Source organism: Bidens hawaiensis, unplaced genomic scaffold (genome assembly GCF_021521415.1).
Source record: "Bidens hawaiensis isolate Kalapana, Puna unplaced genomic scaffold, B.hawaiensis_p1.1 tig00034497_1, whole genome shotgun sequence".
In the NCBI taxonomy this organism is placed as follows: domain Eukaryota; kingdom Viridiplantae; phylum Streptophyta; class Magnoliopsida; order Asterales; family Asteraceae; genus Bidens; species Bidens hawaiensis.
In genome coordinates, this window is record NW_027495963.1 from 1 (window position 1) to 21,904 (window position 21,904).

General features: G+C 37.5%; 2 pseudogenes across 1 annotated transcript; one reads left to right on the top strand and one right to left on the bottom strand.

Moving 5' to 3' along the window:
• Positions 1-4,416: 4,416 nt before the first annotated feature.
• Positions 4,417-6,357, top strand: LOC143586214 (serine/arginine-rich splicing factor RSZ22A-like; annotated as a pseudogene). Its single transcript, XR_013144671.1, has 5 exons — positions 4,417-4,458; positions 4,789-4,893; positions 5,678-5,766; positions 5,880-6,128; positions 6,240-6,357. The product of XR_013144671.1 is annotated as a serine/arginine-rich splicing factor RSZ22A-like (transcript).
• A 1,806-nt stretch (positions 6,358-8,163) lies between these two features.
• LOC143586213 (endoglucanase 12-like) lies at positions 8,164-13,912 on the bottom strand (annotated as a pseudogene).
• Positions 13,913-21,904: the final 7,992 nt, after the last annotated feature.

Genomic DNA, 21,904 nt, shown 5'->3' on the forward strand with positions numbered 1-21,904 from the left:
TTTTTCATCTTTCGTTTTGGGGTGACATTTCATACTTATCAAACTAAATGCTTTATTTACTTGAATCTTTAAACCTACAAACGTGATTGTATACCTTACTTAAATACTTGCTCGATTTGGTGTTCTATGCTTATTTGCTTATGTGTTTATCGCTTTTGGTTGGTGGAAGTCTATAAATCCGTGAACTATCTGGTATTCTCTTATAGCACAGTGTCGTTAACGTAATGCAATTAACGATATTCTATTAAATTCTAGACTACTTGGCGACCCCTTGTAGCTAGGTGGCTCTAACGTAATTCTATTAGCGATTGTCAATTTATCCAAGTTGTTGCTTTTATTTATTGTTTTGTATACAAGTTTTGTGGCTTTCTTTTATTATTATATACTTATATGCTCAAACTTATGAAGTGTTCACCAACATTTGTGTTGACAAACTTTATTTTATGAAATGTTACAGGTTTGAATTATGTTGACTCAAGGACTTGACGAAAAACGTTACCAAGACTATTAGGGTATTAGTAAAACGAACAATATGATTACTACTTCTTTTCAAATTTGTTTATATGAAAGAGATGTGTTGTTTATTGATTTATGAAATAAAATGAGTTGATTATATATTGTCACTTTAAATAGTGTCTTGTGTATTTGGGCAATCGGTTGCACCCCGGCATGTTCCGCCGCCTTTGGTCGGGTGTGACAGGAGGCATGGGGCATGTTTCTTTGTTTCTCTTGTGTTTTTCTTCTGTTTTTCTTCGTCTTTTCGCTTGTTTCTTCGTTTGGGGCTGGGTTTCACCTGAAATTACATTTTATTATGATAAGTAGCTTTATGTGCTATGTTATTTGATAGAAATTGCAGTTTTTAGAGATTATTTGATTCTAAAAAGATGTATATTTTTATATACATCAATCATACACAAGGTTTTGGCGTTTTCACGTCACTCACGTTTGGGCTAAATCCCTGTTCGGCCGAGTCCCCAGTTTAGCATCCCTATATTTAGGCTCGTCTGCAGTTTGGGCTCATCCCCAATTTATATGGGCATGCCCTCACTTTGTTGGGCCTGTCCCCAGTTTATTTGGGCCCGTCCCCAGTTTATTTGGGCCCGTCCCCAGTTTGTTGGGCTTGTCCCCAGTTTTTTGGGTTTAATCCCAGTTAATATGATAAGCTATTTGCATCAGGTATCCTAAGTCTAACTACAAGGATCGTGGAAGTATTCACATTTTTGGTAACTTAGGTCTAATCAGACCTTATGGTATGATCTTAACTTGTCAAATTACATTCATTTAGATTAAGTCTTTAGAAATTCTTAAATTTAAGGATCCAGTATCCTTAATCTAAATTTACAAGGATATTTTATTCTTAAAATTCTTTATGGATCTAAATTATAATAACTACGCTTTCGTAATAATAAACGGTAAGCAAATAGATAAAAAGATTAGAGTTATTATTAAGTCACATTGATTTACCAAAAGCTTTAACCCGGATTTCACCATTTAAACATGGACCATCCAACCGGGTTAAACAGGTGTTACTAGCTGTTCATGATTTGCAGGGAGAATAAGAGGTGTTGGATATATAGCTGGAAGGGAATTTCCCAAGAAAACTCTATAGATATATGCTAATTATATCTAGCTTGTCAAATCTCATATGTTTTTGCAAGAAGTTTGAATTCAAAGGAAAAATGATAGCTGTGATCTTATCACAACCGCCATTTTGGGAACAATTATTAGGGCACGAAAATTTGACACTGTGGATACGTTATCCTGTCATATGTTCTGGATCAGTTATCCTTAGCATGTGTTCCAGATCCTGTCAGGATCAAGGATCCTCAGTAATTATTATTTACTAATGGTTGTTCTCTTTGTATATCAATATATTGACAAGTATAACGGCTGTAGACGTGGTCTTACCTATTATTTAGCCCTCTAAGTGGTCTAGCACGTGGTCAAAGAAGTGTAGCAGCTATAGTGGAGTAGTGACATAAAAATAGGACTTTTTGTTATATTATTTTTGTACTTATAGAAACTATGATCAGGTAGGAACATACACATTACACAACACATTGTTCATGAACTATCAAAGATAATCACTGTAATCATACACACACTTAGCAATATTTGTAATCGTCGATCATAGCTTCCACACTTGTCACATCCTTTTTTGATTAATATATTGGTGATCGACAATTGTCATCACCCGGGGTTTTTGTGCCGGCGATCCTTATCCGATTAAGAGCTTTTCCTCGCAACAAATCTCTGTGTTCGTCCTTATTTCGTTTACGTATTATCCATTGTTATACAAGCACTCAGCCTCACAAAACCGATTTGGTTACACTATCATTAAACCCGATTTTTGACCGAAACAATATATATTATTTATAATTTACCTTGAGTTGAGTCTTCGGATGAGTCAATCCACGCACGTGCCAATGCCATCTCCTCATCCGTTTCCCACTCTGAAACCCTAGTTGTTTGACCGTCAGGTTTCTTTTTATGACTTTGTTTACGACGAACTCGCGGTTCGGATACTTAGGTTTGGGATATTTGGGTTTCGGGTACATGCGAAGACTAATACGGCATTGGCGGTCTGAATAACATATCGGGAAACGGTTGCATGGGTGGAAGCATTACGGGTCGATGACCTTGTTTAGGGTCATTGTTGTTTGCAAGCAAGCTAGCCCACCACAATTGAGTCGGATCCCACGGGTTCGGGTTTGGGATTGGATTTGGGTTTGAGCTCAAGCTTGGGTTCAAGTTTGGGTTTGAGCTCGGAATCATGGATGAGTAAAATGATGGTGTAGAGAGATATGTTTGAGTAAAACGATGGTGTTTGTTTGAGAATTTATAGAAAGTTGTTTGAGTACAATATGCTAATTTTTTATTTTATTTTTATTTTGAAATAGTAATATTATCGTAAAAGGAGGCCCCACACAATTATGATATAGTGCCGGTCTTCATGAGGTCGTCCTTCCTTGAACGCCTATTGAATGGCGCCCCTCGACACCTAACCCCGCCCCAATGAACACCCATAGAGAACTGTCTAAAGGCCAACAAGAATGAGAAGTGTGAGATGCCATAATTAATTAACACGTGTCAATGGACCAAAGGAAAAATAGTATAAAAGTAAAAGTACACATTTGTACTCTCCACATGTAACTCACATGTTAATTTCATTGTTATTTAAAACGTCTAGCTTTTTCATATGATACTTTTAAAAAAAATCAATATACTAAAAAGCGTTTTTTTAATATTTAATATGAGTATGATTTTGTAATATAAAATTTAAAACAAGAATTACGTCATTGTGTCTTTTTGCTTATCATTGTGTCTTTTTTCTTCATTATGTCTTTTTGTTTGTTATTGTGTTTTTTTTTCGCCATTGCGTCTTTTAACTCATCATTGTGTTTTTTTAAATACTAACAACGTCATTATTTAATAATAATATGTAAATATAATGAAAAAGCCAACAAAGTATCTAATACATAAGTATCTAATACATGAAACAGAATAATGAACACATATTACACAATAATCTGAAACGTAAAACATAATGATGAATACATATAACACAATGACTTAAAACGTAAGACATAATGGTGAATACATATAACATAATGACCTGAAACGTAAAACACAATGGAAACTACATATTACATGATGACTTGAACGTAATACACAATCCACATAATACTATTGTTCTCAAATTAAGTGCATGCCACATGTCAATTCCGTACAAAAGACAATGACCGTATTACACAATGACTAAAATACAATGATTAGTTGAAAGACCAATGTTGAGCACAAAGATACAATGGCAAACAAAAAGACACAATGACGTAATCTTTGTTTTAATTTTTATCTTAAATATGAGTACCAACTGAAAAACATAATGACTAAAATCTATAACACAGTGTATAGAAAAACCCAATTAAAAACACAATGAAGAACCAAATAACACAATATAAAAAAGCCCACTATTTTTTTTTAATTTTTATATAACAATATAATATTCATATTAAAGATAAAAAACGTTATTATTATCGTGTATTTTTTATTTTAAATACCGTATGAAAAATTTATTGACGTTTTAAAATGATGGGGAATTAACATATGACTTGCATGTGGAGAGAAAAAGTTATTATAAGTAGGTTATTACTTTAATGTCATTCTTATCCATTTTTGTTTTTAAATTAATCTTTATCATTTAAATCTAATATCAATAAATTAAATTATTTCTCACCATTCTCATTTATTTTAATTGTAAACTGGTACCGATACCGGTATCGGTACCGTACTCCAATAATAAATTAAAACTTAAAAAAAGAAAAATAAAATTAAAACTTAACCCCGACACGTGTATGCGGCTTATATATCAATCGGATACAACTTAACGGAAGCAAAGCACCTCTCTTAATATTATTATTATTCACAGCCTCCTTCTCCATTCTAGGGTTTGTTCTTCTTCTTCTTCTTCTTCTTCAGGTTATTTCTGCTCTGTTGCTTCTGCTTTTAACTCTATTCTCTCTAATCCGTTGTCTAATTTCATTATCCTTCATCAATTACGTTTCCATTTATAAACCCTAATTGCTTCGTACCCTATTCGCACAACTTTCTTTTCATAATCGTTGAGCTTTATATGAGTTAACCCTTTGGTTTTTTTTCTGCTTCTGCCTTTGATTATTATTATTAATTGTTGTAGACTTTGCTGATTATATGTTTTTTAGATCTATAAGAGGTTTACTGCTAAATAATTTAGATATGTCATCACCTAATAACTTTTGATGTTATTCACAGGTAATTGTTGAAGATGGCGCGTGTGTATGTCGGTAATTTGGAACCGAGGGTTAACGAACGCGACATCGAGGATGAGTTCCGCACCTTTGGTGTCATCAAAAGGTAATCAAATCATTATGGATTGTTATGAGTAGAGGATGTATTTTCGTTTGATGTAAATTGTAAGCTTTCATCCTTGGTTAGTGTTTATTTTTGAATAGGTTGGTTAATTTTGATTATTGCTCTTAACTGTCACACATGATACTGTGATAGTGATGATAATTGTATGTACAGGCTTACAGAGTAGGTTATGTTATCTTCAAGGGAAAGTTGAAGTTTTTCCTGCTATGTGTGTAGCTTTGTAAGACTGAATGCACAATTTTTTTTAGTGTTTGATACATAGTTAGTTGAAGTATAATTTGATTTCACATTTATGGAGGTTCTATAAAACATCGGCTTCTTTTGTACACTGAAAAGACACATTTGAGCATTCTGTTTTCGGTTATGTACTTATGTGTAGACGCATGTTTATAAGCACATCTAAATTCTCTTATCCTTGTCTTTGTTTCTCTGAGTCTATCTTTTATGAAATACATCTCATGCTAGTTGGCATAATTTGTTAATGTAGTTCTTGCTCCCTTAAATGGATTTTATGTTCTGTATCAAAGCTTAGTTGTTTCTGTTGATTTTTGATGAAGCTATGAGTTTTTGAAAGCCATGTAGGATATATATAGTTTAATTAATTGTAGCCAGCATCCTATGGCTTTGTTCTTCTGATTTTTCACTATTTTTTATTGCTTTTAGTTGTGTTTAATTATGTATTACTTTATGTTATGCAATTTATGTGATCGTTGCTATTTTTATCTATCAGAGATATCTTAGATCCTTTTGTATATGCTATGTGCAGTGTGTGGGTTGCAAGGAGACCTCCTGGCTATGGTTTTGTTGATTTTGATGACAAACGTGATGCTCAGGATGCCATCCGTGAACTTGATGGTATTATTATTTTTATGATTTTTATTTGGTACTTATATGCTATAACTTATACATGCATCAGGTTTAACCTTTTTTTGGATTTTTATTTATTAATTATTAATAACTCGAACCAGGTAAGAATGGTTGGAGGGTAGAAATGTCTCATAACTCTAGAGGTTTTGGAGGTGGGGCGGCGGAGGCGGAGGTGGTGGTGGTCGTGGTGGAGGTCGTGGTCGTTCTGGTGGTTCTGATCTGAAATGCTATGAGTGTGGTGAGCCAGGACATTTTGCACGTGAGTGCCGTGGTGGTGGCGGAGGCGGCGGTAGACGTCGTAGCCGTAGCCCGGCTGCTAGGTACCGCCGGAGCCCCAGCTATGGTCGAAGGTGAGGCTGCTGAAACACTATATAATTTCTCTTTTGTTTTGTTAAATTTCAAAAAAAAAAAACGTTTTTCTCACAAACATAATATAAAAATGACTTATTTACTGGAAGCAGGAGCTACAGTCCCCGTGGCCGATCACCGCCACGTCGTAGCGTGTCACCACCGCGCAAGAACTATAGCAGGTCACCACCTTATCGTGGTCGTGATGAGGCTCCCTATGCAAATGGTTGAAGTTCTTTAATATTTGTTTTGTCTTCTATTTATATTTTATTTAATGCGTTAAATTTGAGTGCACATTACTTTCATTTTCAAAAGTAAATATCTCGTTGAATCTTTTCAGAAATGGGCTCAAGGACAGGCGTCGTAGCAGGAGCTGATCATTGGAAACCAACTTTTCAAAAATATTGGAACTTGTTATCTGTGCTGACTTGTTTTCAACTTTAATGAATTTGGTGAAGGTTCTTAACTTTTAAAGTAGTTTATTAGTTATTTGCATGTCTGATTATCTACTTTTATTAGAAATCTTAGACCGGTGAGGTGAATGTTATTTTTCATAGACCGTTAAAAAGTCATATGATGGTTGTTTTTGTGTGGAGGTGTTGTGCTTCGTCATTGGTTTTCTGCTTCTACACTTCTCCCCCTGTCTCATCTTGTCTGGTCTGTGCTGCTTTGGGATCATCATTTGAATGATTGTGGGTCCCAGCTCGCCTTTTTTGAATATGCTCCGTTGTTTTTGTTAACGGCATCAAAACAAGAATGGCATGACAGGTACTTTGATATGCTGGTTTTAAAGATATTACAAGGTACCTAAATTGTCACTTTCCATTTTGCAGTCGTCTTCTAAAAACTTCCTGCTAGCTGACTTTCTCTTATTTGGTCGGTACAGATATATATAGACCAAACCTTACAATGAATATGGCTTTTGAGCTTGCCGTAGATTTTCAGTAGTTATGTAGCAACCGGCCCATTTGCTGCAGTAATCTGAGCAACACTTTGGCACACTAGATACTTGTGGGATTTTGATCGTCATCTCTGCACTTCTGGTGGAGGTTGGTTCTGCATTGCTATAATTCATATGCTTGTTTTGAAACCTGTCTGTCAAACCAGCCATGACCTCTGACACTTGCAAAAAGGACCCGTCGATTGTAAAGTTGATGATACAAACAATGATAGGAATGATGCCAAGAATTGATGAAAGTATATATTTTTTTTTAATGTTATTGGTTACATGCTTTGGCTTAGGATTGGTTATACAAACATCCATTGCTTTACTAATCAACCTTGTTTGATGTGATTTGATATAACTTATTTGATCTAATTTGATTAGGTGTGCATATAGACGTATAAAGGACTTATAGGATAGTTAATGTGATGATATAAAGGCGTGATTTTTAATTCAGCTCATAGTTGCAATTTGGATATCCTGTCGCCTCTTTGAATGACGGAAATAATTTTGCTGCCATATCGGAGTGAACAATATTGGGTGGTTGATACGTTATGGATGATCATCTGTTCAGTTTTTCATTTTCTTGTTTGAAGTTATTTCAATTAAAATTAACCGCATTTAGCGTGTTTGAAATCTCGAAAATTGTGTTTAAATTTGGTTTTTGGTTTAGATTTTAGTTTCAACTAACAAAAGTTAAGGGCAGATTGGAATTTGGGGGCAGTCTAAGTTCAAAAACATCATGTTTGATGTTTGAGATTGAGTTTGAAAACTAAAAACCAAGATTTTGGGTTTTTTGAAAATTGCTTTTTAAACATTTTTAAAAAGCTAAAATAAAAGAAATTTTGTGACTGTTAAACATCATTTAACTTATTGTCTTTTTGAAAAAGCCAATAAACCAATAAGGTGTTTTTAAACTCAATTCTAAACATGCTCTCTAACTTAACTATATTACATATTTAAAAAATAGAAAAATAATCAAATTATATTGATACGATAGAAGCTAAATATTTAAACTAGATAGTGATTAAGACATGCTCCACTAGGCTCTAGCACATGCATATGTATATAAAAAAAATAGCATTATAACTAAAAAGGTGGATCAAAAGAGCCAACTAGAAACTTATTATTTATGAAAATTTTTAAGATATCAACTTGCAAAATGAAGAAGGAATCAGTTAATGTTTTAATAATAATTACAAAGGTTTTCATGGTTTCCATGGAGGTGGAGGTGGTGCAGCCGCTGGATATAACGGTGGAATCGACGAAAATATAGAGTTCTTGTCAACACCATCACCCGCGGTTGCAGTGAGCGACAAGCGCTGCAACCAACCCTGCGTTTCCGGCTAATGTGGGCTCGTTATAGCTGTAATCTGAACGAACATCTTTAAACTTATCAAATTGGTCTGGACCTCCGACCATGGCACCCGTGATGTTGTTTGGGTTAGGTTTATCAGAAGACTTCCATTGAAACCCGTCTTTGCATGAGTATTTGATATTGTTATTTGGTATCGATGCACCTCGATGGTGAGCGTGAGTCGGGAATGTGGTCCCGTGTCCTACCACATAGCTCATGTTCATCGGGTTTTTGCCCAAAATGTAGTCCATCTACAAACATAAAATAAGTTAACGCGTTAGACATGTACATTTAACAACCATTTTTAAAACAGTATAATTTCTTTGCTATGATTTGAAGTTGTCAAATTGAACATGTCTTAGTATTCTAGATTTTATTTTCTAAGTAGTTAAAGCCACCATATAATATAAAATGTCTCATCTTTGTATGACATGTTTAGTTTTGTAAACTCCTACTATACAAAAACTAAAAAAAATTAACATGCTCTGTTTGTCATAAGCCTTTTGAAATAGTTTCCACCAATATCATATAAAACATGAATCCAAATTTAAGTTGTAAACCTGAGAAGTTGCAAATTCTTGGAGCGTATTCAACGGAATATACGTTGTGCCACAATACCAGCCACGAAGATCGGCAGCTTTCAAATAATCCACATAAAGCGAAGCTAAAAACACTGTATTGACGACGTATTGTAGATTTTGTGGTCGACCTTGGTTGAGTTCAATTAGCCCACCTACAAAGACATCACACGTTTAGCGACTCTCCTTTAAGTTTTAAGTCAGGTCTGTATTTTAGTAAAACGTGTTATATGCACGCACCTTTAGTCCAGTTACATACTTGATAACGTTGAAGGTACGTACACATGTTAATAGAGGTGGCATTGTGATATTTATATAGCAACTCTTCATAAGGGAACCCTGGGTTCAAAAAAAAGCGAATCCTTGTTAACAAGAGCATGGCAGCAGGTGCCTTGTTATCCCAACTAAGAACTCGTTGACTAGGGTTGTCGTTCAAAGCTATCCTATTTCTAAATAGTCCTGCAGTCGTAGCTAACCTTAGGTAACTAGAGTTACCAGTGGCGTAGTACATCCAAGCGCTACCCCACATGTACTCATCATAGTACCCTGTAGAGTTATAGTAGGGTTCTATGAAAAGGTTGCCTCTACTATATCGGCTACGCTTTCCACTACTTCTTGCAAATGCCCATACTTTTGAGGCACCTTGCACAAGCTTCTTAGAGTATGCAACATCGTCTTTAAAGACGACTTGCAGCTGCCATTTCTCCGGCAAGGTCAGCGCCTGCCATAACAACTTGTATGGGTGGCTTGTAGTCCATGTCTTCAGGTCTTTGCCAACAAGTGTGATCATCCGGTGTGGTTGAACCATTTTGAGAGCCACCCACTTGGGCATAGATGTGGTCGATTATAGAAGCCGAGGAGTTGAAGGTACGAAGCAAGTAATCAGTTCCCCATTTGATAAGTTCACGAGCATGATCATACTCTTTGATGGATTTGTACTTGTGCTCATACTCGATTACACTCCAACTCAACATTGCCATGGCGAATGACATCGGGAAATGGAACTTAGTATTGTCACCCGCATCATAGTACCCGCCTACCAAACCTCCATTGACATCGGTTGCATCAGCCCCGTCTTGAAGCCCTGAATCGCCTCTCCAATCGATCCCATTGTCCTTGGGTAACTTTCCGGCTGCATCGTTTTCCCTTAATGTTAGAATATTATCTAAAATATGCAACAAGACTATTATGTTTGTAATTTGGCTTCACAAGTTTACCCAAACCTAACTAGTCTTTTTTAAACACAAAACTATTTTTGATTAAAGAAATGTTAAAAAACTGGGTAAATAATAATATCATAAAATGCATACTTGCGTGACAAGTGACATTTTCTTGTAAACATTTTTTAAAGGTAAAGTACTAAACAACTAATTGTATGACCAGTGACATTTTCTTTTACTTATGTTAATATTTTTATAATATAATTTTTTTTAATAAGTAAGGTTTTAAAATAGGCTATAAGTTAACTATAGAAAAATTCTGATCCACTAGTTGATAAATATATATAAAAAAACTGATTCAACTTATTGAAAGTCAAAATCAGTATCTTAAGTTTAACTTTTAAACATGAAGTCAAATTGTTAAAAAGATGGTTAAATTAAGAAATGTACATTTCTGGGCGTTGAAGAACAATAGAGCCTTATGCAGTGCTTCCGTGTACTGATTCGATCGCGGAGACCATGATGTGTACTGATCTGCTGCCTGCTGCTGTGCGTGTGACTTATGTTTTTGCAATGACTTTATGATTATAATCGGAAGTCCGATCATCAGAAGAGCAATGAAAATCACAATCACCGTCCATTTCAATGCTTTGCGTTTCTCGAAGTTGCATGTCATCATTGTGTTGTTATATATGTAACATCCAGCTACTCGTACCACCAATATTGTTTGCTTTCCTCACAAAGAACTTACGAATTCGTTTTTGTTTGTCTCGGTGCGTAATATTTTCTATATATAAAATAACTGAACACATGAGTTCTTTATATAGCAAGATTATAATCAAAGAATAGTGATGAACTCATGAACCAACTAATAATTATCTCTAAAAAACTGATAGCAACCCAAATATAATATATTTATATATAAGATAAACCAAAATGCATGTATAGCTGATACCTTATGTTTTGATCTTCATGATCATTGAAGAAACACGGATCCTCCAGAGTGATTTGCTGCATATATTATATCATTCTAAAGAACATATATATTGGTCTTGTGTGCCTTACCTTAAACTGTACGTAAGAAGGAAGAAAGCTTCACAGTTTGAAATTGAATAATACACATTCTTATTCTTTTTTCGTTTGCTGAAGTGGGATTATTATATTAATAGTCTTTAATAGCCCTATTGTATATTGAAGGTTGAGATAGTCTTTGAGAGGTTGAGTTGACTTTTAGAAGGCTGACATGCATTAATTAAAGATTGTTTATTTAATTAATCATATTATTTATTAGTTTTAATGAGTTGTATAATGAGATGAAAGCTGGATTTAAATGAAAGAAGCATGTTTAAAGCATCACTCTTTATTATAACAACTCACATATCCATCTTTCTGCTCTTAGTTTTTACTTCATACGCATTACACTCGCCTCTACATGATGCCACCAGTCTGCCGTGGTTCTCTCCGATAACTTCCATTGTAGATGCTTAGTTCTATCCATATTTATTATCACTATAGCTCGTCTAAAATTTAATAAGGTATACAAGTTTTCTATTAAAACAGAAGGATTACCTTAATAGAAAACTGATCTGTTGGGTAACTTGCATCTATTATTCAAAAATCTAATTAGAAAATGTTTTATTTGTTCAAACACTTTTATTTCATTTATTTAATCTAATGGTATCTTGGCATGTTATAATGTGTTTTAAATAATTGTTTAGAAAAGTAAACAAAACGTGAATTTCTCCATCTTCTTAACAGTTCCATCTTCTTTGGCGACACGTACTGGAAACACATTTCCGGCAAAGTTTCGGTAAGACGTTGACGTCGACATGAACAATGTTGTCAGATATGGCATCCCGACGTTGTCGACTTGAACATGAACGTGGATAACATGTCACCGGCGATGAGATGGGCATGAAAACACATCGCCGACGACCAGTTCAGGACACAAGTCATTCACTGATTGGATTAATAACACGTCGTCTCGCTAATCTAACACGTTTTTGATGACCAGATAGTGTGGGAACTGAAGAAGCACGAATCTGAACTTGAATAGGCCGGACCGATGATTCCACAGGACAAGGGTCAGATAACTACTAACACGACGGTACAAGCTCAGCTCAAGAGGTCCGGTGACGGAAACCTACAAAACATAACACCATGAGCTCGTTACGGGAAGGACAAGAGGGGAGGTCTTCCCGTAACCACCATCCGACGTGAAATAAGTACAATTCTAGAGAGAGAGAAAGTACTTTAAGTAATTGATCTAATATGTGAAGTGTGAATGAATACCTCACGATGATGGAGAGGGTATTTATAGCCGGTGGTTAGGGGAAATATTATTGGTACAACCGTTCCTTTCTAGGAGATGCTATTTGTAACAAAAATGGACATGTGTCCACATATGATAGGACGGGACAACTAGCCATGTGCACGGTTATAAAAACATTGCCAGTTGTCCTTTTCTGATTGGTTGTTACATCACGTGCTTCCCAAGAAAGGATCTTCACATAAATCTTCTAGAAGGAAGTTAGTTACAATTGATTTGCTGACATCACTCTTTAGTCATCTTTGCGCATGAAGGGAACACCCTGCGGATGACTTCTGAGGGAGTCCTGATAGACCCGCAGGTAGTCTCTAGAATTGTTCTTAAATATTCCTCTGACTTAAGTTATGCGGGTGATAAGAATGTTCCGTGGGTGACTCCTGAGGAAGTCCCGAATGACCCGTGGATGATCTTTTATGGGTATTTAGGTCTTTTCACTACCCTACCTCTATATGCCTCCCATTCCATTGTTTCTTCCGCGTGAAGTTTATGCGGGTGAAATTTTAGACTTAAGATATTTTATGGGGATTTTGAATTTTATGTGTGTGCTCTGTGTAAATATTTCTTTCTGAAGATAAACATAAAAAGGACGACGTGACAGGCCTACAGGCGCCATATGGTGATGTGACGTTTGTGCCAGCTGTCAACTGTACTCTACTATATCACTTTTTTCGTTTTTTGGTTTTCCCACGTGACGTGGCGTATCCTGACTGGACCCTTTAATTTCTCGCATCGCATTAACTTTCACATCGCATTAACTGCGATGTGTATAAATAAGACTTTTGGGGTGACTAGTGAAACTTTCATCTTTTTTGTATTTCCATCTTCTTCTTTATTTCTCTCGAATCGGAAGTTATTCTCCACTATTCACCATTGCTCGCTGCTTTCCCTTATCCTCTTAAATAATGGCCGGTGACAAGAAGACGTCGTCTTATCCTTCGGTGGAGTCCATCGAGATCAACTGAAAGAGATCTGAGTTTGAAAGACTCATTGCTACTTATGTCCTAGCACCGCAATGGGGGGGGGGGGGGGGGGGGGCAGAGTACCCTGCCGCTGGATGTACTGCTAATAAACCTCTGGTAGGCAAGATGGCCTTATATGCAGAATATTTCACAAACGAGAATCTTAGGTTTCCGATAACCAAGTTCCTGGGCAACGTTCTTACTGGACATGGGATCCATTTATCCCAACTTCACCCATTTGGCCTTATGCGGATTCGACATTTTGAGTTCGTTTGTAGAGCCAATAATATAGTGCCGACGGTGGACAAATTTTCCGTTTTTTACAAGATGAATGTGCGAGGGAATTGATTCAACTGCTCTACTACCTCAAAGGGAGTTGTTGGCATTGAGCCTCCTCACAGTGCTTATGAGTGGAGAACAAATTCTTTTGGATTTCAGAGAAGGTGGTTCCAATAACCATGGTACATCGTCATCTGAATGAGAAGTTTCCAGATCTGCAGCTTGCGTGTCACGAAGGGCAGGCATGGTACAATACTTTGGTCCAGACCCCGACCCCAATGCGTGCAATTTATGAGGGTGCTCTTGTTTGGGCTGGTATGAGCCGCATTATATCCTGAGTTTGAGCTATTCTTCCAAAACGCGGATGAGAGTAAGTATTTATTTACCAATTTTTTGTAGCTTTCGTTTTTGAACCATATTCTGAGTGTTTGTCTACGCGGAGTTTGCAGGTGAGGGGTCAGTGCTGAATGCACTTTTTGATAAGACAGTGGGGTGCATGCAAAATCGCCCGTGTGATCCAACCGTTCTTCCAATATTGGACAAAACGAGGGACCATTTTTTGTTTCCAAAAGACTTGCGGCCTGAACCTGTGGTGCCAGAGGCACTCTTTCAACTAGGTGAGTTTTCTTTAAACCCTTTGCCTTTAAATGCCTTAAGTTCAGATGGGGTGATCGTGTTATTGTCTTCAAGCGACGAATCTTCACCCCGCGAAAAGCATTATCTTAATGATTCTCCTGAAACGTAGGCTGTTATGCGTGCCTTAGCAGATCGTGAGAGGAAGAGGAAACATCGTTCCTCAAAATATGGTGAGGCATAAGGAAGTCAAGCTGATGTCGAAGAGGAACCAATAAAGAAGAAGCGGGCAAAAGGCCCTAAAAAGAAGAAAATCAGTCTTGAGGGCCGGGTCAATGAAACGGCCATGCGATCCCCTCCAAGTAAGCTATTGTTTTCATACAACTTAAAACAATTATTACTTCTATTTCCTTTCTTGTTGACATATTCTTTATCATCCGCAGAAAGACAGTTGAACCTGACCAAGGTGTAACAATCAAAGACCCTCCATATCTTCTGCACACGGTTATCATTTCTGATGACATTCCCGACTCCAAGGGAAAGGACCCGATACAAGATGTTGAGAGTCAAGGGACAGAAGAGTCCCCACACAACTCACCGCATTCTCCTCCGCATTAACCTCCACATTTTTCACATTCCTCACCACTGCATCAATCAGGTGGTGGAGGCACATATCACTCCCAACAGTGTCCAGAGTCTAGAAGGTTCCATCGTCCTTCTGAGGCTGATTACTATGAGATGGCCAATCCCGGCGAGGACGACCACCGCGTTTCACCGACGTGGAAGTCTGTGCTGAGTTTCTTAGTCATGGGATTCCGCCGGTGGTATGTGCATTTCAACGTGGTCGTTCATGTCATGATCTTGCTCACAGTTTCAACTTTATCATGGCCAACACTGTGGCTAGCGGGCAAGAGATATTCAGGGAATGGCTCTCCATGGAGGAGAGATGGGGTGAGATGTCCAGGCAAGTATAGGAAGATAAAAAGACTGCCGAAGATCAACGTTTGGAGGCTAACACTACAAAGTGGAAGCTAAAGGACACTGAGATCTCCCTTCAAACAGAAAATGACCGTCAAGCTGCGCGGCTCGTTCATGGGAAGAGGCATGCAAAAAACAAAATGCCATTCTTGCTGCCGCTCGTGAAGAGATCAAGCATAAGGAAGCTGATCTGGCCAAAGCCTTGGAGGCCAATGCTGCTTTGGAGAGTCAGGTTACCAATCAAGGTAATCTGATTCAGTCATATAAAAAAGAAGCCAGGTTGCGGAAGGAAAAAGCGGAGGAGATGGGTAAGCAAGCAGAAGAGCTGAAAGCCGACGATGTCAAGCTTGCGGAAGGATACAAGGAATCAGAGAAGAGAGCCAAGCGGGTCGAGGAGGAGAAGCGATGGTTGATAACTGAAGGTCTTTCTCAGGTTTGTTATCCTCCTTTCTATAATTACCTTTCATACATTTGTTTTTATGAGTAATGACTGTTGTTTCTATCATATGATAGATGATTGACCATATCAAGGATGGGCCAGATTTGAGTGATTGTCTTGCTGTGTTACTCAACATTTCCTCTCAGGATGGCCGCAAGGTCGGCTTTGATGAGGATGTTGAGTATATGAATACCCAACACCCACTTGAAGAACACCCACTGCATGATCACAATGTAGGAGCAGAATATGATAACCTAACGTTCCTTCTTCAAGATATGTTCCCTGAATTTTCCGCGGATGCAAATGGTGTTCAGTGCCTCAAGGAATACTTGAACGGGCCTTCAGATGACACACCTACTCCTCCTACTTCTCCAAAACCCGATACTCCGCAAGCTCAAGATCAAGAAGGATCAAATCCTCAAGACAAAGTAGCATAGGATTTCATGGTTTTGATTAGGAAACCTTTTTGTAATTGCAACCTCTGTAATCCCTTTTGACGTATATATGAAGCATTTGTTCTTTACACTTTGTTTTATTACTATAAATAATATATGTGTTGTGTAGGATCTTCATAGACGTCAATAAAGGATTGCTTAAGCAATACTATGACACGTAGGTCACTATGGTCCGCAAGCTAGGAATAAGTTTAATGAAACGCGAGGTTACTTCTGACACTCAATCCATATATAAGTTTAATGACACGCGGGTCATTTCTGACACTCAGGCCAAGTATAGGTTTTAGTGACACGCGGGTCACTTCTGACACTCATGCCATATATAAGTTTAATGACACGCGGGTCACTTCTGACACTCATGCCAAGTATAAGTTTAGTGGCACGTGGGTCACTTCTGACACTCAGGCCAAATATAAGTTTAATGACACGCAGGTCACTTCTGACACTCAGGCCAATTTGTAAATCGCGGGTAGACAACTTCTTACCAAGAAGTGGCACGCAAGCCCATTTACAATATAAGAGTTAGCATGACGTGATAGGCAAATCACTCTCAACTAATAATGGCACGCAGGCCAACAATAAAAATAGAAATGTAAATCTGTCCAAACAAAGTGTATACCTTTCATATGTAGCATTTCTCTAACTGGGTGATGTTAACATTCTTGGAATTTCGGTTCTGTCCAACTTATATAACGTGTAAGAGCCTTTAGATAAAACTTCTTTAACTCGATAAGGCCCTTCCCAAGTTGGAGCCATTTTGCCCGGAGGCTCTTGCCCTGATGCTTCGTTATTGCGGAAGACAAAGTCCCCCGTATGAACCTTGCAGATTTTAATTTTTGAATCGTAATACTTTTGAAGTTGTCGTTTATAATTATGTTCTTGAATGAGTGCCAACTCACCTCGTTATTCAAGGAGATCAAGATTAGACGCAGTTCTTCCTCATTGTTAATGACAGACAACATCATTGCGGATGGAATTCCAATTTCCGCTGGAATCATGGCCTCAGTACCATATGTCAAACTGAAAAGTGTTTCTGAATTGCTCACCTTCTTTTGGGTTCGAAAGGTCCATAACACGTGAGGTAGTTCATCAACCCACCCGGTTCGCTTAGTTCCAAGTCTAAAATTGATCCCGCATTTAATGCTTCTATTTTCTCTTTCAACTTGGTCATTGACCTGCGGGTGAGCCACCGATGTGAACACTTGATTTATTTGCAACTCTTTCAGCCATGTTTGCAACCCGCCATCCGCAGATTGGATCCCGTTGTAACTGACCAATGTTTGCGGAAGACCAAAGAGGCAGATAATAAACTCCCATAAAACAATTTTCACACTTGCAGCCGTGATTGAAGCAACTGGCTTCACTTCAACTCACTTGGTAAATGTAGGTCCCCCCGGGGGCGTCGCCGATCGATACGAGATCCGCACGAGGTCTAGGAGTGCGGAATCCTCCTAGACTCGTTAATGGTGTACAAGATGAAGAACACAAACACGTACACGAACAAATACACGAACAAATACAAGAACGGGATAATCAAATCTGCAGATTCATATATAATAATCAAAACACGTTACATACCATAACCAAACAGAAGACACGACTGACCCGAGGTGAGCTCTACCTCGGGTCGTCTCACACGACTCTCCTTGTCTCTTACTCTCTCTAAACAAACAAACTGCTCAAAACACACACTAATTTCTGGATTTAACTAAACCTAAACAAGACACACGTATATATATATAAAACATTCTCGGGCCTGGGCTTCAGTAGGCGTTAGTAGGCGAAGTTGTTCATAACTTCGCCTATGGCGAAGTTGTGATAACTTCGCCTAAGGTGAAGTTGTCCTAACTTCGCCGTTGGCGAAGTTGTTCTAACTTCGCCTAAGGCGAGGTTGTTCTAACTTCACCTATGGCGTCTCCGCTGGTCTGAATTGCATAGCGACGGTCACAAAATGCACCAACAGTCTCCCCTTTGACCGTTGCTCTCAATTCTAACAAACACAAAAGATCATCTGTTACAAAACATGCACCAACAGACTCCCTCTTAACTGATGATCTTCTGTTTGCTCATCAACCAGCCGTGTCTAAAACTGTCCTGTAGCTTCACAAATCTACCAATCACCCAGCGTCTTCCATATCAGATCTCCCCTTCAGTGTAAGCTTCTCCGACTATAATGATTGAGGTCTTTGAAATGCATGCATCCTCGTGCCAATAGATCATCTCAACCAATCACGTGAGTCCATCTGACTTCACCAACACGTGAAGTTGGGCGTCCTCCACAACTTCACCAACTCGTCGGCATACGATAAGGTTTAATCTTCAACTACTAAACATCAAGTGATCAATTTCATCACAAAACCACCTCGACAGAATCTAACACATGACCATTAATTAATCTGAAGCATCTTCAATCACCAGGGATAACGATCAAGAACATAAACACTTTAATTCCCGATTAAATCCAACTTGTTCCAGAATTTTCACTCTAATAAATGAGCATCACGTTTCAGGATCCAATTCTCGAACGCCTTGAAAATAACATAAATAATATGCTCTGACCGCAATCCAGTAATGACGAAAACCTTCAGTTCAATTTGACTTTCTTCAGTTGGTCAACCTCGAACAACAACAATTTCATTGCCCACAAACACCCAAATATGTGTCAATATCCAGTTTCAATCAATATCCCATTCTCAAACTCAACTCCATATCCAGAGTTGACACGTATTTGTTCACACGTAAGACCAAGAGATAACAAGTTTCACTCGTTGACGGAACAACGTCTTCGGTCTCATAATAATCGTGTACACCTGGCCATACAGACGAAAACTCCAAATACTCTTTTTTTTTATTTTTTTTTATTTTTTTTTATTTATATTTATTTATTATTTTTTTTTTAACTTCGCCGAGAAGTCAACTTCGCCTAAAGTCAACTTCGCCTGTTCATAACTTCGCCTGGCTATAACTTCGCTTGGCTGCTAACTTCGCCTGGCCAATAACATCGCCGAAACCCTACGAACAGTGACGGCAACTTCGCCTGAATCCCATAACTTCGCCTGCGGCGCTGTTCAGCCAAGAATGCATCAGATTCGTGCCAGAAACACCAAAACGCAGATCTCGAACCATAGCATAAGAGCCTAAGGCTCTGATACCACATGTAGGTCCCCCCGGGAGCGTCGCCGATCGATACGAGATCCGCACGAGGTCTAGGAGTGCGGAATCCTCCTAGACTCGTTAATGGTGTACAAGATGAAGAACACAAACACGTACACGAACAAATACAAGAACGGGATAATCAAATCTGCAGATTCATATATAATAATCAAAACACGTTACATACCGTAACCAAACAGAAAACACGACTGACCCGAGGTGAGCTCTACCTCGGGTCGTCTCACACGACTCTCCTTGTCTCTTACTCTCTCTAAACAAACAAACTGCTCAAAACACACACTAATTTCTGGATTTAACTAAACCTAAACAAGACACACGTATATATATATAAAACATTCTCGGGCCTGGGCTTCAGTAGGCGTCAGTAGGCGAAGTTGTTCATAACTTCGCCTATGGCGAAGTTGTGATAACTTCGCCTAAGGTGAAGTTGTCCTAACTTCGCCGTTGGCGAAGTTGTTCTAACTTCGCCTAAGGCGAAGTTGTTCTAACTTCACCTATGGCGTCTCCGCTGGTCTGAATTGCATAGCGACGGTCACAAAATGCATCAACAGTAAAATAATCGATTTCCACGATTAAAAATTTTAAGCGTCTCGGGGCTTTTGAAATGGCCCCATGATATCGATTGCCCACTTATGGAATGGCTATGTGGATGATACCAACACCAATTCATTTTTTGGCTTCAGGGTATTGGGCGCATGTCGTTGGCATGAATCAAATTTTCTAATTCCAGCCATTGTGTCAACGTGCATCTCTGGCCAGTAATATCCCGCGTTCATCAATTTAGACACCACCAATATGGGACCTGCGTGTAAGCCACATATATGTTCGTGAATTTCTCTTATAATATTATTGGCATCTTCTGCATCGACACATCTGAGGAGCGGGCCCAAGAAAGATCTGTGATAAAGTACCCCATCATGCAATTGATAGTTTAATGCCTTGTGTCAATTTTTTTGGGTTGCTATCTTTCCTTCCGGGAGCGTGCCGGATGACAGATATGCAACAATTGGAGTCATCCATGATTCTACTCTCGCCCGGATGACTAGAACCTGATGTTGCGGAACTTAAAGACGATCTAGAACTTTGATGCGAATGTCTTTTGCGAAGTGTTCAAAGCTCGTGGAAGCCAACTTGCTCAAAGATTAGCATATTGGTTCTCACTTCTTTTAATGCGAATGACTTTACAGGATGCAAACTGAAGTATAATTCCTTTTCCTGAGACAAGTATGATGCCATTACTTCATTTTAAGCTTCATTAGACCCATTAATTTTCCCCGCAATTAACATTGAATCGACACGTGCTTCCAGATGTTGAACGCCAAGTTTCTTGGCAATTCGCAATCCTGCCAGGGAAGCTTTATATTCTGCTTCGTTGTTAGTACTCTTGAAATTTAACTTGATAGCATAGGTAAACTGATGACCTTATGGATTAACCAACCTAAGACCTGTCACACCCCGACCAAAGGCGGAACATGTCGGGGCGTAACGTATTGATTGGACAGTAGCACAAAAGACACTAATTAAAGCGACAATAATTATTTAATTTCATTAACATTAAAAAAAGTACACAAATCCAATATACATAATAAATACATCATACTTTTTGGGTTTAGAATAAATATCCTAAGGTAAAAACTAATATCTTCAATCTTGATAAAAGTAAATTACTTGTACTTGTAACATGTATAAAAATAGAGTTTGTCAACATGAATGTTGGTGATAATACATAAGTTTTAGTTTTATATATATATATATATATATATATATATATATATATATATATATATATATATATAAATCACAATTCATATGTAAATGATGAGTATTACAATTCATATGAAAATGTAAACAACTAAAAAGATGTGGACCCGTTCTTGTTGATACGAAATCAAAGTACTTGGGTAAGTGTATGATCATACTATATGAGGATAGATGAGGATGAGATACCAACCACCAAACATAAAATAAACAATTAAGCACATAGAGCATGCAATAATCACAAATAAACATATATTGAATTGTGTTATAAATAGATAAATAAATAAAATGAGTAATTTAAATAGGGTATACATGCCACCCCCAACATTATAAAAGATGAAAAAGGGAGATATGTAAACTCACCTTAGAGAATAAGCAAATGAATAAATACGTTAAGATTGGGAGAATAAGCGTCGCGCTCGAGAGGTAGCAAAGTCAAATCCTAACAAGTGTAATAACGGGAAATACTACAAATTAACAAATGGACTAAGAGAGAAACGAGATATGAACGGGTATTGAGCGTATATCATATTTTATTTAAAGTTTATAATTAATAAAGATTACTTATAAATTAATATTGCATTAAATTATAATTGTTTATAAAATATTCGTGCTTATGTTATTTAAAGCGGTAACAATATATATTTATAAAAATACCATTTGTTATAAATTACTTAGCCAAATTATTATGTAAAATAATATTATATACCTTAATTTACGTATTTTAAATAAACAAAATCTTTTTAAATATTCATTACAAAAACCCTTATAAACTTTTAATAACTATTTTACATAT